The following is a 17,244-nucleotide window of genomic DNA, read 5'->3' as shown; positions in this document are numbered from 1 at the left end:
AGTAAGATATACATAAATCACTCATACATGTAAATATTTAAATAAAATATGAATTACTAAACATATTGCATATAAAAAAAGGGTTTCACAACCTGAAATTTGTGTATATATTATAACTGTACCTTCGCAGGCACTGCCTTCCCAGCCAATGTATGGTCAATTTTCATTAAACATTCGCGGAGGTTTACAGTGCACAAATGCTTCATAAAGTGCACATTTAGCTAGCTTTTTATTCCCCATAGATGGTCGGTGTTAAACTACACAGCGGATCGTACCTCTGACGGGCGTCCGTACGAGTAAAACAGCACATTAAAAACAGCTGTTGCACAAAGAGCCCATTTAGCGTGTGGGAATGCACAATGGCACCACAAGGATTACGCGATACCATCTACAGTGTCACATCAAGACCAGCATGTGGTACTAAACCTGAAAGCTCACTGGAAGCTTTATGTGAACCCGAAGGAATCTCTCAGCACTGCCCTGCTATTTGAATCACTGTTATTTAGAGAAAGGCAGCTGGTTGCCTAGTTCCAGTTCAGGCCCAGCTGTCTGTCAGTCTGGGGATGCTTGCGCTCACTATATTTCCGTTGGGTTTTTCCTTTCGCAGACCATCGATATTTCGTTCATTTGTTGACTCTTGACTGAGCTACTTTATATTTTTATCTCGGTCTCTCCTGCAACTTCTGTCACCCCCCAGGTTCTCGCAACAATCAGAAAGTCAAAGGAGGAAAGTCTGAACATCGCAGCCTCGGGATTCTGAAACAGCCGCAGCCGTGAGGTATATTTTAGAAGGACAGACATGAACATGAAATTGAGTCACACTGTTGCCTCCAGTGCTTTCTGCCATTACAATCTGTGATTGCATTCTGACAGAGAACATTCCCAGAACTTCAGCCAATGTTATGTGAAGGACTTATCAACAGTTGGCTAACAACGTTTTTGCTGTAACATTACTGGAGCTTAATTTCCACATTCACCATTTTAAAAAAGGTTCTGTCGACGTCAGCATAATAATATTATTACCTAAATATCCTTTTAACACAACATGGAAAAATGTTGTTTTATAATAAAATATTATTTTATAAAACTTAGTACAAACACACAATCTAACCTTAAATCCATGAGCTTTGAGGAGCAAAGCAACAGGTTACTCAATGTCATACCACACACTTTGTTTGCTTTTATATTACTCTTAGTTGTAATGAGTAGTTGTAGCAGTGGAATAACGTTCTGGGAACGTTAGGAAAACTGGACACATCGAATGTGTCCATACCTTAATCATAATGTTCGTTCATAATGTTGGTTCCTAGAACCAAAAATTGTTAGTGGGGAAGAACCGGTTCCACCCAAAAGGGCCTCCTTTTTTCAAACTTTATCTGCTGTGTAAAGCAGCCAGTAGTGGCCTGACGCTGATCCTTTGGTCGATTCCAGAAGCCTAATTAAAAGCAACTGGGCGGCATTCTGCGCGACCCGGTGCCGTCACCTGAGAAAACAAACCCGAGCTGGAGTCGCTGGATTTTTGGCGGAACTTTGTGGGAATCAGGGCCCAGGGCTTTTGCGCTGAGGTCAGAGGAAGGGCTGACAGAGGGGCTGAACAGCCCCGGGTTTGTGCCCAGGCCTCACACTCACCCGAGGGTCACCCTCGCAAGGGGCCCCTCAGGTCTGCCCCTATTAACTTGATCAGCATCATTATGCAATCTGCACTGCTTATCTCTGTCAGCTCTGCCGTTATTATGAAATTGAGCTGAAAAATATTTGACCTGGACAGGAGTAAGTGTGACTACGTACTTTCTGGACTGTGGCCACAGTTAGGCATCGGCATTAATAACAGGCTTACGTTCACGTTGCGGCTCAGTATCAAAGGCGACCGATTCCTTCAGTTTGAGTTTTTCATTGTTAGCTTTCAATCCTTTCTCTTTTGACTCACGCTCAGCCCAAACGCATCCTCTCGTGCCATGCAAAATGCAATAAAACAGGTGCAATTCAGTACCTCTCGAATGGAATCAATCACACAGAAACATGTTAAATTAAATGTCCAAAGGCCTGATCTACTGCAGAGCTTCTGCTGTGTTGATCTGTATCTAGTCCCTTTTGGGCCATTTCAGCCTAATAAAGACCTTTCTATGCTTTGTACTGTACATGCGAGAGGGGATTTCTTTACCCCGTGGAGAAGACACAGATCTTTTCACCTGCTCTTCTCTCGCTGTGTGCACCTGTCCGATCAGCAGGATTTTACAGTTAAAAGTTTATGTAGAGGATTTACAGTCACTGGGACATGGTCAAGGCAATAGTGGAGCCTTAAATCATACTGTGTGTGGGCCGGCAGTGAGCCGATCAGGAGGGGCAGTCCCGTAACAATTCACTTGGTGATAAAATCACACTGCAGACTCACCTGCATATTTATAAATCACTTTTTTAATGACCTGTAGCATTACTAAGACCAAATGAATGAAGAGAAAGAAAAATCTATCTCACCCTGCACACACAGCAGCTGCTGCACCTCGACTGTGGAACTACTGACCGCAAATTATTAAGGAGTCTCCTTCAACTGACCCATTTAAGTCTAGATTAAAGACATATTTTTATTCTCTTGCTTTTTGTGAATGTTGATGTTTTTTTTTCTCTTATCTTGCATTTATGTCAATTTATTATTTGCTGTATTTTGCTTTATACTTGAGTGGGCCTGAGTTCCTTTTGGGGGGGCCCAGGAGCACCCGCCCCCCCCCCCCCGTGCTGTCCCAATAGCTTCAAGGGTGGCATGGTGGCTCATTGGCTCACACTCTGTTGCCTCTCACCCGGGCCCGCAGCGGCAAATAAAATTGAGCTGGTCGGAAACAAAATAATTTTACATCTTTAATATTCTACAACAATGCTTCAGAATGTTAGCTAGCGAGGTAACTCACTGGCACACACACATACACACAAAACCGAGCACGAGTGCTCTGCATAGTGAGATGTGCAAATATGCGGTACGCCCGTCAGCGTGATTGCGTGAGCGCAATGCGTGTTATAACGAATCGCTTGCTATTGCTGTTCACGGGAAGTTTCTTAAACGATGGATGCTGGAAGGAGAGCGGGAGGTGATGGAAAACGTCAGACTGCTATTTTTTTAAATTTATTTAATACTTGAATTATTGCATCATTCATCAAAGTTCCTCCAGTTTCAGCATAAAACTCTCGGCCTGGAAATGAGTCCCACTCTATGTCTGTTCTCAACTCCACCCTGCATCTGGAGTTGCATGTTCTCCCTGTCTCGCTTGGGTTTTCTTCTACAGTCCAAATCCATGCAACTGGCTTCTCTGAAAGGTCCGTATGATTGTGTATGTGTGTGAGTTGTTCCCTCTAACAGACTGGCATTCCCCCCCCACCGCCATGACCCTGTAGACAGATAGCAGCTCCTCTCAAACTGTCATCTATGATGTTATTGCTTAATTATAAGACCTTAAAATCTATACTCAGAAATGTGATTATAGTAGACATGGAACATGCCTACAATCACATACAGTGTAGGGTGGGGGTGAGGAGCACGCATGAATTAGATATGGAACATGCCTACAATCACATACAGTGTAGGGTGGGGGTGAGGAGCACGCATGAATTAGAGCATGTTGTCACACTCACCACATGACAAACCACCTCTGGGATGAGAACCTTAGTACAGTCGTGTGACGGGTGACACCTCAGCATCACACTAGTCTGAATGGATCAGTTTTCTTTTTTTCTGAAGTGCCGCAAAACCCAAATTTTCCCTGTAAGTTGGAGCACCTCCCTGCAGGGCTGGATGCAGAATACTGTCATAATAATTACAGGTTAAGAGCCTCACTCAAGGACCCAACAGAGTTGGCTCACTCCTGGTATTAGTAGGATTCAAACCTTCCGATTGCTGGCACAGATCCCCGGCCTCAGAGCCACCAATCCCGACATATATGCGAGTGAGAGTTTAAAATCTTATTTTAATATCTAATGGACAAGCTTTTTCAGTTAGAGGCTACCATACAATTTCTTAAGATAATGTTTACAATGCAACACTTGTACCCATTACGTCACAGACCATTGTAACAAAGAGTATTCTGGGCACACTTACCAGCGTATTCAGCTGTGCTGCAATTTAATTGTCAGAAACTTAGATTACCCCCAAGACGTTTAAAATACCTGCTCTCGCTGGCTTCTGGAAGAATGAATACAGCTTTATTGCTTTCAGAATTACACTGTGAGGTGTCAACTTTTCTTTGATTTGTGGACACAGTCACCCTTGTTTTGCAACTGGTTGTCTCCAGTGGATAAAGGGACCTACTGTTCTGCATTTTAGTATATTTTCTCTTTTTAAAATCTGATAAAAATTGCTTTGTAGTAGAGTGACGTTTCGTGACAAGTTACGGTACGTATAAAAAAAAAATGAAAAGAAGTTGCCACCTTTTACAAACAATTAATTTTGACAAAGACAAATATGTGACAGCAAAGGTCAGGGTAAAGTCACCTAAATCCTCACCAGAAGACATGCAGGGCCGATCTGATCTTGCTAATAGCTTTCATTACTTTGAACATGCAGTCGTTTAGCCAAACAGGTGAAGCTGATTTGTGCCAGGTTTCGAAGCCCAGGGGCCGAGAACTAAATGAACTTTTGTGTGTTGGAGCACAGCCCCCCCACCCTGTTCCGAGGCCCGGTTTGAAACGGTGAGAAATTTAATTTGAGATGTTAAAAAAGAAAAAGACCTTCTGCCCTCCCTTTCAACTCGTGCTTCTTGGGGTAACCTCAGCATGCTCAATCAAAACCAGATGGACTTATCAGGCCTAAAGATAACAAAAAGCGCTGGAGGCTCTGTCAGAGACAGAGACCACCAGAGAAAGGAAGAAAAAAGGTCATTTGCTCCTGAGTTTTTTTTTTTCCCAAGGATAAAATGAGCTTCATAGACAGAGGTAGCCCACACATGCAAAGGTCACATGATCACAAGGTCTCAGCCCCAGTCACTGTCCCTGCTGGAGGAAAACCGCCCCCGTTAGGCTACTGAGGGAACAGCACTGCTGTAGAGGAGGTTCTCCGGGGGATTGACACCTCCTGCTCTTCAGAGAGTGGGCTGTCAGCTTTGACCTGAGCTGCTGGGTGGCCCTGACCACACTCCTGCGTCTGCTGTCAGATGATACTCCTGCCACCCACACACAAAGGAGACATCATCTTGAAGGGCCAGCGTGCTTCCTCGCAGCTGCTGGGTGATCCTCTTCAGAAGATGTCCTTTGTAGCTTTCTTCCCAGGCTAAGGAGGAGTCCCGTTTCCAAAAGGGCTGCCCCGTTTCTGGTCTTTACCCCAGGATGACTGAGTGGGATTTGCTGGGCGTCTACTGAGAACGCTCTTAGGACCTGCTGCAGGTGTTCTTCATTCGTAGGGCAAACACTCTGTGTTTATACATGGCTAATAGGACTACTTGTGTCATTACTGTGACTCTTGGGAATGGACCTTGTGAGATCTTTCATCTGTAATGTTGCTGCCATTTGCCATGCGGCAGGCATATATCATATTTTTTAATCATCGTGATGCACTTTTAAGTGCCACTGGGAATGACAGATGTGTTTGAGTTAACATTACTAAATGGAATATCTTGTGTTATACCCTGGAGCTGTTGAATTCTTGAATCTGAAGAGTGTTGATTAATTTCCTGTAATTGCACACGTAGTTCCAGCCAGGCAAATCACAGTAGTAAATCGTGACTGTAATCTTAAACATGAACACGCCTCAGTGTCCTCTACCCCATCGCCGTCTGGTTCAGGAACACTGATATCACTGACCGTGAGTCCCTGCAGTGGATAGTGTGTCAGGGTGGATCGTCAGGGCCCCGCTCTCCCACCCATCACCGAATCGTGCAGGAAACATGTCATTCACCACGCCGCATGCTGGCGGAGACCCCCTTCCACACACCCCCTCGATGTTTGCCGGAAGCTTCCAGAGCCTCTGAACCATCACTGCCAGACAGAGCAACAGCTTCTTCTCAAGGCGGTCAGGCTCATGAACACGCTGCTGCACCCCAAGGAGCAACACTGCCCCCACTATTCGTCCCCCAACCTCAAAGACACAGCCCTCATCAGACCCCCCATACTGATATATGTTGTTTGTTTGTCTTTTCTGTTATTACATTTAAACATTCTTTAATTGCACATTTACACTGCACTGCTCACATGAATAATACCGAGGATAGCTTTGTACGCGTTTTATATTTTATTGTATTGTGTTTTTATATTTATATTTATGTGTAGCACCATTGGGGACCTTAAAGAACGCTCTGTATACTTGTACATGACAATAAAGGAGTCCGGAGTCTAATTCTAATTGACGCTACTTAACGAAAACTACAAAAGCACAGATATTGCTACAAATCACAAAGACATCAACAGTACTTCAGGCGGAGGACCAGGACCTGCGGTCAGTAATTAAATGCCAAAATAACTTATTGATGTCATGCACTTGCAATCCAGTCATACTTTGCAGTCCTGTGTAACTTGCCTAAATGAGATGGCTTTTAAGTTTTAATAATCAGTAAACAATAAAAAAAGTCAGATTTTACCCATAATGCAGCTGAATAGCAGGAGGTAAATAGACCCAAATTAATGAAACAATGGCTGAATATTTATATATATTGGGGAACTAGGAGGAAACCACGAAACAACAGGGGGAGAAAATGCAAAGTCCACACACATGGAACCACAGTGGAGACTCAACCGCGCACCACAATGCACCCCGGTTTGGGTCAGATAAGCAAAATGGTTAATAGCAGGATGGTCTAATGTTTCATACCGTACAGATACTACAGCACAGTGTACATATTTTAATTAAACAGCAACGCCGTTCTTATATTTTGACATTTTGGTGATATAATTTACCAAGGGGATACAGTTTCCCATAAACAAGTTACCATAATGCCACCCAGGTCTAAATAGTAATTCTACTAATAAATGAGTTTTCAGTTTGTAAATGTAAAAATAATGTCTTCTAGTACAAACGTGCGAGCGAAAGTGAGGTACCCGTGGTATAAGTGGGTTGACGCACTCGAAGCCGTGCATCACACGTTTGTTTACACACACCGCATTAACTCTTACTTAATTTACTTTCCTTTTAAGTGGAAGTATTGCTGTTTCACAATGGACCTCATTAGTTACAAAGCGAAAAACAGACTTTTCTAGACATGTTGCTAAATACATTTGAAAGCAGTCTCAGAGAAATGCAATTCTGAATGCTAATATGCAATAAGGAACTCTGCAAAAAAAAATGTGATGCACTAATAATTAAGCACTAGGATTCCTGTCCAGCAGTCATTTCCTGTGGAGTTACAGTACCACGGCATGCAGGGTTATTGTTATCATTTATGCAACAGCGCTGCAGGGATTCCTGGCTGCTCAGGTGGCGGTCAATGCCAAGCGCACTGGGAACGAGGGATCGAAAGGGTGCCAGGAGATGAGAAATTATGATTAATCAACATCGTCTTGCTATTCAAACTTCTAAAGCTTGGTGCGCACCAAGCCGATTTTCCGCTGTGGAAAACCATCGGGCCGTCCATGAGAATCGGTGACCGCCTGTTGTGCAGGTGTGTGCGGTGTGGTTGGATGAGGATGGTGCTGTTTTAGCCAATCGAGCGAGTTGAATCTGAGCTCTCTGATTGGGTGGTTCAGCAGAGCAAATCAGAGAAGGCAAAGTTATTCACTTCAGCTGTCAGTGATTTTAATTTTACGGCTGATCGGTGTACACATACGGATTTTAAAGTTATTAATCGTCTTTATGATGAGAAGCATAGCCCCAGATTTTACTTAGGTAGAAATATAATACTGCAGTTATTCTATTGGCCACAAGTGAGGTACTTAGGATATTTTAGCATTAATACGAATGATTTAACACATGCATTTTTCTCTGCTAATATAGGGATGATTCCTAAACGTATTAACTCCAAGGAAAATACAAGAATCTCTACAAATATCAGCATTATACAAATAGAGTGATAATTCTTTGCTTGATGATAACTTCTCAGGAAATGCTTTCCCACTAAAATACTTTTAGTTTGAAGCAGAGACTGATGAGGTCCCTTTCAGGTGCTGTGATTCTCACAGGTATCTTGGCTCCAGACCCACAGCAGCTCATGCTTGGCTCTTCCTTGCGATAATTCAGCACTAAGCTGATGTGTTTTCCATTTGAAACTCAGGTGCTCTGCAGGCCTTCGATTTGTGCTAAAAACATCTGCGTGCGAGTCATGCGCTAATCATAATGCTACTTCCTGTATTTAGCATCTCTGCCAGAGGAGGCCCTTACGTTCTCATTACTCGTAGCTAAAAGTGACAAATGAACCTTGCGTAAGGAATTATATAAGAAAATCTGGACAAAATAACGTGGCTGGCATGAAAACATACGTCTCCCTTCCCAGCAATCCTCTTACATAAACAGATGGTCGTGTTACAGGCCTGGGCACCTCGGCTGCGTGGCAGAAGCTACACACAAACAACACCTGGAAACACGCAGCTACAGTTTCACTGATACCGATGCTCAGATGACACGGCTTGTTGAGTTGCGCTTTAGCATGAGTATATGAACAAATGGCAAAGTCCCAACATACATACATTAGCACGACTAGTATGAGATTCATTTTAGTAGTGTTTTTTGTTAACCAAAGAACTTTTAAGGTATTCCTTTTCGTTTGTTCAGCTGGTTTTCTTGTCCACGGTATTTTCATGACTGTTGTGGTAAAATGCGTTACAGGCATTAAAACAACCAATGGAAGAATCTTCTGGTAATCTAAAGATCACTGAAGCACCTTGATGTTTTCATTTCAAGGCATAAAAAACAGAAGGGCCACCTTTTATTTTGAGAATAGCTTCAGCTTTTCTTGGAATGCTGTCATACAACTGTATAGTCAAATATTGAACCATTCTTCAAAAAGAAAAGCTATTTTTGTGGAGTGAAGGATATGGAAATCTACTTTTGACTATGCTATCCAGAACTTCCAAAAAAGGCTAAGTGATGTCTGCATCTGGTCTTTGGGGGGGGGGGGGCATGTTTCATTTGCTGATGTTTATGAAAGTACTCTGGAATTTGTACAGCAGTGTGTTTGTGGCCATCATCATCTTGGAATATGGGAACATCGTAGGGGCCAGTCTTGTAAAATGACTTTATATTCTTTTATCTCCAAATTACTTTACCTGGCTCTTCTGCTGTTGGATTCTCCACTTCTTGACCAACTGACCTCAGAAGGTTGCACTAGGATCCCATCTGTCCTCTTTAACACCGGTGGTAACTTGCGGGAGAGCGTATCCACTTTCAAATTCCTGGTCACCCACATGGCAGAGGACCTCTCATAGACAGTCAGCTCCAACATCCTGCTGAAGAAGGCAGAGAACACGTTGGAAGTCAACCTGCCCAAACAGCTACTGGTGATATTGCACTGCTGTTTGCCTGGCAGTGTACTGATGCACTGCATCTCACTGCGGTTTGCCAAAAAAAAATCACCTCAGAAAGTCAACAGCAAGACTTAAAAAATCACGGGGCCCCAGCTACCTACACATGGATGCTTGTGTAGAGCCACGAGCATCAGGAGGGACCCACCGTGCCCCATCACCTTTTTTCACTACTGCCATCAAGAATGCACCACAAGACTGTTTTTGCTCACACTTTTACACTGAAGATCAATGCTATTGAGAACAATGTTTAAGCCAAAGTTATACTTTCTCCTGCGGCATAATCGCATCTTATACTTTGCGAGATTTTGTAATCGTGTAGTTCTGAAGTGATTATCAATCAGCATTTATTCCTTTCATCCCGGGCTCAGATGTATGCAGGACCTCTATGTTACCTGATGGACTCCCACCAGATAAGCAGTTAACTAATTATCTCAGTTAGCATTCAACCAGAGGTTCTAGCTTTGCTTCAACATTAATTTACCCATTTTCATTAGGCCTTGGATCATTTGGGTCCAGTGGTCCTGCAAAGATTGGCATGACATCCCTGAGAGGGCTAGTAGATGATAAAGAGCAAATCTTATGAGGTTATAACCCAAAGTGTTCATGCAAAATAGCAGACTGGAGATCATTCACTGGAATCCCCATACTGCAAGCGCCCATCTGCCTCTTAGACACTAGCCAAAATCCTGTGGATGTACTTTATCAAGACAGGATCCGGCACCAACTAACCCAACCACTGGAGTTCTCAGATCTCAATAAGCCTAATCAGAACAGAAATGTAGAACAGAAACGGACTTGTATTACTATAATGATGCATTCCATAAATTCAGTGTAAATCAGTGCAGGTGGACCCACACTTGTATGCCAACCCTTTATGGAAAGCTGCCACCTCAAACATTCCTTTGTATGGTGCTTCCCATCCACGGAAACACTTCCAAACAGAAACCCAACAAACCCCAATTATGTAGCATTTATTCATAGTGACCTGCTGTATTTAGACACCCAAGCAGGAAGCGTTCAGAAAACAAAACTCAATATTGTTATGCCTTACTTGTCCATTGCTGTTAATCTCACTGATATGTCAACAGGCACTTCAACAAACCCTGACACATTTTCAACTGTATTTGACACCAGACTTTTCCCTTGGCTGCCTTTTGAAGTAGACCACCAGTATCAGGCTGTGTAACAATAAATATCGGTAGTATTTTTAGCACTGGTGTACAATTTGATTAATTTGGATTTCAGTGGTTAAAAATAATGCAAAAAAACTTGAGTACAGCCATTTTCTAACGTCACCAGCAGGGGGAGACAAACACTGTAGTCCGTCTTTGTAATCCGTGATTTTATCCACACCCCGGAACGTGCAAAGACATTCATGTTGTTTTCGTTTCCCTTAACCAGGCAAAACATTTTGTAAAACTATGTAGAATAAAATGCAGCTCAATCACAGCCCACGGAGGATTAATTTCATTTAATATAATAATGTGAAATAAAATATAACCCAGCCAACAATGTCATGTTTCCTTCTTGTTTAATTGATCGTTTGAAACATAATTTCAGGGGTTACTGACACTTAATTATGTTTTCTTTTTGTGTCTTTGCTGAGCATAATGGGTTCTTGGGCAAATACGGATTAGGAAGTAGCACTGACATAGAGAAACCAGTTTTCAAATATTTTAACAAATGTAATTATATAATTAATAAAATTCCTAGCATCATTTTCCAGTAGTCAAATGCATCCTCTGAGAGTAAAAATTAAGCCCAAACTGACATATTCCATTTGCATACTGCAAAAAAATGAGTTGATGACTCTGGTCAGTCTAAACTAAATATGAGTAGCTTTGAACTGAGTGTCATGCTAATTCCCAAAGGTACGTAACTGTTGTTGTTGTCATCAGGAACTGTACAGCTTGTCCACCTCAGCACGACATGATGGGGAGTGGGAGCAGGGAGGTGCTGTTTGATGAGTCAGCTGACTCTAATGACCCCCCTCTTTATTCTCCCCCCGGGGCCTGATATCAGCGGCTCTAGGTTCACAGCAAGGGGCCGGCTCTCCTACCTCAGCCCACTGTTCCCATGGCGATCATCTGTCTAAACACCAGTCACATCCAGTCCAGCTAGATGGGAATGAGGAGGCTACAGCAGTCCAGAGCAAACCTCATAACCGAAATAACATTGAGGCAGGAGCCCCATAATAGAAGATGGAACCATTGCAAAGTGTCCTAAGCACTAAAGGTTAAGAGAAGATCGATGGAACATGTTCTGACAATTGAGGTGTTTCTATTCCAATTGAGGTATTTCTACCTGAGTCTTTTTCAGCATTGAAAAATAATTCCAGGTACGACGTGGCCATTGTTATCACATAAAGTCACATTCCTGTATATAGGGGCACAGAAACCGGGGGGCATGTGGGGGACACCCCAGTATTTAATTTGGCTTAATTCATTGCCCCAATAAACTGACCTCTCTATTTAAATTATTGAGTCGTCTGAAACACTCCCCTGCACCATTGCCTGTATGATCCAAGATGAGATGCACGTGGGTGGAACGCATTCACTGTTTGTGCCCTTTAAATTCTGCGCATTTACGCTGGACGTGCGTACACCTACAGGCATCATATTTTATAAGTTGGAGAGAGAGCTCCAGGCAGCCCCCAGCTGACGGGACCAGCGTGGCACCGCTCAGCAAGATAAGAAATGAAATGATATGTTCACACCCCGATCGCATTTCTCACCCCACGTCGGCCCAGTTAAAAAATGATCCGTCACTGTCTGGTCCAGTGTTTGGTAACTTCATCCTCCCATACAGCTAACCCCTCTGCCTCCTCTTTCATTCCATCTGCCAAGAACAACCTCCACACATTCACCTCTTTCCGTGCACTAAACATCTGCAGTGTATCTCGTAGATTTAATCTATGTCCGTGCTTTGGTCCTATACAAATGAAATTTAAAGGCCTAAATGAGTACAGGACCATGAATCAGCTTGAATAGTCAAATAAAAATGTTGTTACACCTTATAATGGTATCAGATTCCTGCAGACATAGCGGTGAACCAGCACATCCTTCTTCGCATACAGATTCAGTGAACATCTGAAAACATCGGCAAGGTTAGAAGATCGGCCAGTTTTCTTCTGAAACTTTGACTCAAACCTGGTCCCCTTTCCTGTCCAAAATTAATATTAAATTACCTTCTGCTTCAACACTGGTTCAGGAGAGAATGCTGCATTTTCTAACAAACAGTTTCACCTCGCTATCCTTCTTCCATGATAAACTGTGGGTTCTGAAGTTTATCCTTGTCTGAGAAATGATTTACCATTTAGGAGAAAACAATTGCTGAAGAATGAACAGCTTGGGTAGCAATGCTCCTGCCCCAAGCTTCTATTTTTTATCCTGACATTATTTCTTTTAGACTTCTGTAAGCAATATCAAGTATGATAAATCAGCAAATACCCCTCATGATAAATACAGAAAATAACTGAGCATTTCTGTGTGAAAAATTTGTGTCAAAGGAAGATAATTTATCAGGAGAACAAATATGTTGCAATGTTCAAAAAAAGGGGGGGGGGGTCCCATTAATTTGCCAAATGCCTCAGTACATTTTTCTTTTCAAAAAGAAAAGAATATTTTCCATTACAGAAAAATCCACTTTAAAAACAATTTTTGGGAGATACAGTGAAAAAAAAAAGTGAATGAACGGAAGTGGGTGAGGTGTCAGATTCTCAGCGCAGGATATGGTCGAGGAGCGACCCAGAATTGATGTGAAATTGCTCATGTTTCAGCCTTACATGTGCTTCCTCTTTCCTGGCTTACTGAGGCGTATAATAAAAGGCATATTATAATCCCACTTCCTATATACCCAAAAGCCCTCAGGTTTTTTTAAAAATAACAATCGAATGCTTACGAATTGTACTTTTAATGCAAGACAGAGACCAAGTGATTTAATGCTAGGTGAAAGCTAACTGGTGTGCATAGTGAGATGAATGCGTACCCCCGGGCCGTACGGAAAGGCGCAGTGCGAGGTGATTCAGCAGAGTGAATGGTGATCGACGCCACTAGTGACACAAAAACGTCAAAGTGTCCTTTCTCGTCAGATTCAGTTAAACGATGCACGTAATTGAAATATCAACATATCGTTCTCGTTCATCGCAGTGCAAATGAGAAATAATAAATAGAAAATAAATAATAAAGCATATAGACATAACATATATATTGCATTTTAACGTGTAAATTAAGGCAGAAACAAAGAGATACAGTTCACCACCTGATTGGTATTGTGTTACGGAAGTCTGGCACGGAAGCAGAGTGGACAGTAAATACATTTAGACAGAGCATTCTGAGGCCAAGCAACCATGTAAGGCAGAATTTTATTTGGACTGATCCTCTTCTAACATCACGGTACACACACATATATCTCAGGTGATCTATTAATGTGCAGCATTTCTGTTTTGATAGAAATCGTCGTAGCTCCCTGTCTTTCACAGCTGTGGATTCGGCCAGCTCTCCACGTCTCTCCGTTCCGGCGCCAAGTCCGTGGAATTCGCTTTGCGTGGGTTTTCTCCAGCTACTCAGAGCTCCTTCAGCCGTCCAAACATGCAGCCTGATGAACTTGTGTGTGAATATGTTTGTGAGCCCTCTGTGATGTTGTTCCCTCACAGCCCTCTGCCTACTGCCCTGTGCTGCCTGCAGCTGACGCAGTCCAGGGTGAGCGGTCAGTAGTGTGGATGGATGGATGGAAGCCTTTATTCCAAAAGCAAAATTACAAACTAGTTAAAAAAAAAAACTTACATTATAACACTTTCTTTTTTATATAATTACACCAATGGGGTTATAGATGATAATTGGAAAACTGCTATTAATTGTTACAGAATATCAGTTACATATGTATTTGGATTTTTTTTTTTTTGTCATTTTTAACATGCAAAAGTAAACAAATGTGAAACAAATTAAAAACAGTAAGGTTCAGCAACCTTGAAGGCTTTACAATAAAATGATTCATCCTGCCATATGTATCGCAGTGACCCATGTACGCACAAAGCACACGGTCTTTTGGGACGTTAAAACAAATTGCTCGACAGAAAGCTTCGTATTCAATAAAACACATTAGACCTGATAATTATGTACTCTTTTTTTTTAGTTACATTAAATTTCTTTTAGATTTAATTTTTCCTTTCCTTACCATATCTATGACTAGCTCAATGTGAACACAAAGAATAAATTTGAGTAGAAAAATTGCGTTTACCTCCTAAATACATTCTTCGAGCCCACCATGAAGTCCACACAGCTTTGCCCTTCCATATTTCATAATTACGGGCAGTTAATTAGTATAATGATGCGAAGGATTGGTGTAATTAACGTAATTATTGTGTACCAAGTCGAATGAAAGCAGCCCCAGCAAACCCCGACTGCAGATAGGGGAGGTAAATCTGAGTGATTTGTCTCTTTGCAAGTGGGGATAGAGGGCAGATGAACATGGGACCCTGGTCAGCTTGAACGGTGGAGGTCTCTCTGGGGGGTTCCGAGAATGTAGGGCCACCCTGGTTCCTTAGATGGAACAGTACATCAAAGTCCCAGAGAATGGCAGAGAGAACGCATGTCCCCTCCTTGCACGGTAAGATTTTATTAATTGCCAACTCCAACGAAGTCAGCATTCTGGACAGGGGAGGCTCGGAAAATGAACAGCTGTATCTCGTACAGTCAGGGACGAGCCGCATTTAAACTATAGCTAATTTGGCCATACATAAATTAGCCCCCCCCCCCCCGGTGCTACCCCTTTAATAACCTCCACACTCTGCGCTGTAGCAAAGAGCATGAAATGACTCCAAATTGGCTGTGTTTGCTCTCCAAGGAACATTTTTTCAGGCTGTATCCTGTTCCCACTGAGAGTCAGCCCACCGGGTCAATGTTTATTCAATTAAGTCCATAGTGTCCGAAGAGAGGGAAGCAGAGGAAGGGAGCAAAAAGCAGAATTTATAATTGTTTAATTTAATTTTTATAATATATTATAGGAGGTACATTTAACACATTTAACCTCAATTGCTTGGTGTGCCATGCGAATGTTTGTTTTGGTCATCTCCAGGAAAGTGTTTTTTTTTTGTTATTTGTTCACTTTTTGTGTTATGTTTAGTGGTAGCTAATTCTCGAAAATTAACCATTGAAGTCGTAAATCAAAAGTGTATTGTCATTACTAGTGTTTCAGCAGTGAACTTAATTTTCCCTCATTTTTTACAACAAATAGGCCTTAGTATGACGAATGCGTTGATTATTGGGTGAATGTCAGCTTTGTCTTGGTCACTCCTGTGGCTGCATTACCGCTTCAGTTTGGATTATTCTGCAGGCATTTCAGTCTCAGGGTTCCTTGCCCAAAACAGTAGCAGCAGCCAAGGCAACACAAACCATCCTTTTTCTATTGTTTACAGCTCAACAGATAAAGGGGCTCAGTCAAGTCTCACATGTGCGGATTTCAGTGTTCTGTTAAAAATATGAACTTGGGCTGAAATCATATTTAACACATTTATGATTCTGGTCATAAATAAATACAGGCGCTCCTCTACTTACGAACATTCAACTTACGAACTTTCAGACATACGAATGAAAAGGGCTGTAAGTCCAAATTGTGTTCCGTTGGCTCCCGTTTCCTGTCCGTAACATCAATTTTTTTTTTCTGCGCGCCAATCCTGCCTAGTACGACTTCTGGCCGCTACTCCCGCCGTGCAGCAGCGTAGCGTGCGTACTCCCAGCATCCTAGTTCTTTGTACTTACGTATACCCTTAAAATGATGTTGAATAACGACTTACGAACATTTCAAGTTACGAACGACCATCTGGAACATATGTTGTTCATAAGTAAAGGAGCGTCTGTACTTATTTTAGTGTGAAGGTTTCTTATTAAAGTAATGTAGTTGACTTAATAGTAGTTTAGGGCATAGAGTAGTTTTGTGTTACAGTAACTATGAAATGTCTACTACTGTATGAATGTATGAAAAATTATTTACATATAAAAACATTTAAAACAATATATTGTTAGATATATTTTGAAAGGGAGGAGGAAAGTCAAATAAATACTACTTAATATCTTTTCACAGCAATTATGAATTTCTTTGACTTGTTTTTGAACAGACATAATTATTGTAATTTAAACAATTTAAAACCGCAAAACATGGAATCATAATTCATGGGTCAACAGAATCATTTTTAAAAACACTAAATTATAAATCATTTTATAATGATTTAATAGCGGAGAGATTTACCATTGACTGTAGGTATATTCTTCCAGCGACAGGGCATTTGCAGTCATCTGACCAGTGAATTTCTGAGCACGTCTATAATAGCTGACAGCGCATAGGAATCCCTAGAGCCTCATTTTGCGGTCCATACTTCTGATCTGACCTACTCTCTGATAACAACACATTGTAATATTTTATGGGATCTAACCATGGTATGCTTCTCCAATCCTCTCCTTACATTTACATACTGTATACATACACATTTAACAGATGCTTTTGTCCAAAGCGACGTACAACTGAGGTAGATAACATATTACAAATATTCATGCGTTCATGGAGTCAACTAGGCTAAAGTGCAACTAGGTCGAGCTTAAATGCCCAAGTACACATGCTGGGAGCTGCATGCCAACTACACTACAGTTATTGAAGCAAGAACCTAATAAGACTATTCAAGAGCCGGAAATGCAATAGAAGGGCATTCAAAGAACACAATGCGGCATCAGGTTAGTAGAGGAATTCTTGGAACAGTTGGGTCTTGAGGTGTTTCTTGGAGGTGGAGAGGGAGTCTGATGACCGGATGTGGTTTGGCGGCTC

Source organism: Paramormyrops kingsleyae, chromosome 4 (genome assembly GCF_048594095.1).
Source record: "Paramormyrops kingsleyae isolate MSU_618 chromosome 4, PKINGS_0.4, whole genome shotgun sequence".
NCBI classification, from domain to species: domain Eukaryota; kingdom Metazoa; phylum Chordata; class Actinopteri; order Osteoglossiformes; family Mormyridae; genus Paramormyrops; species Paramormyrops kingsleyae.
The sequence above is the reverse complement of the archived record's forward strand: the minus strand, read 5'-3'. Positions refer to the sequence as shown.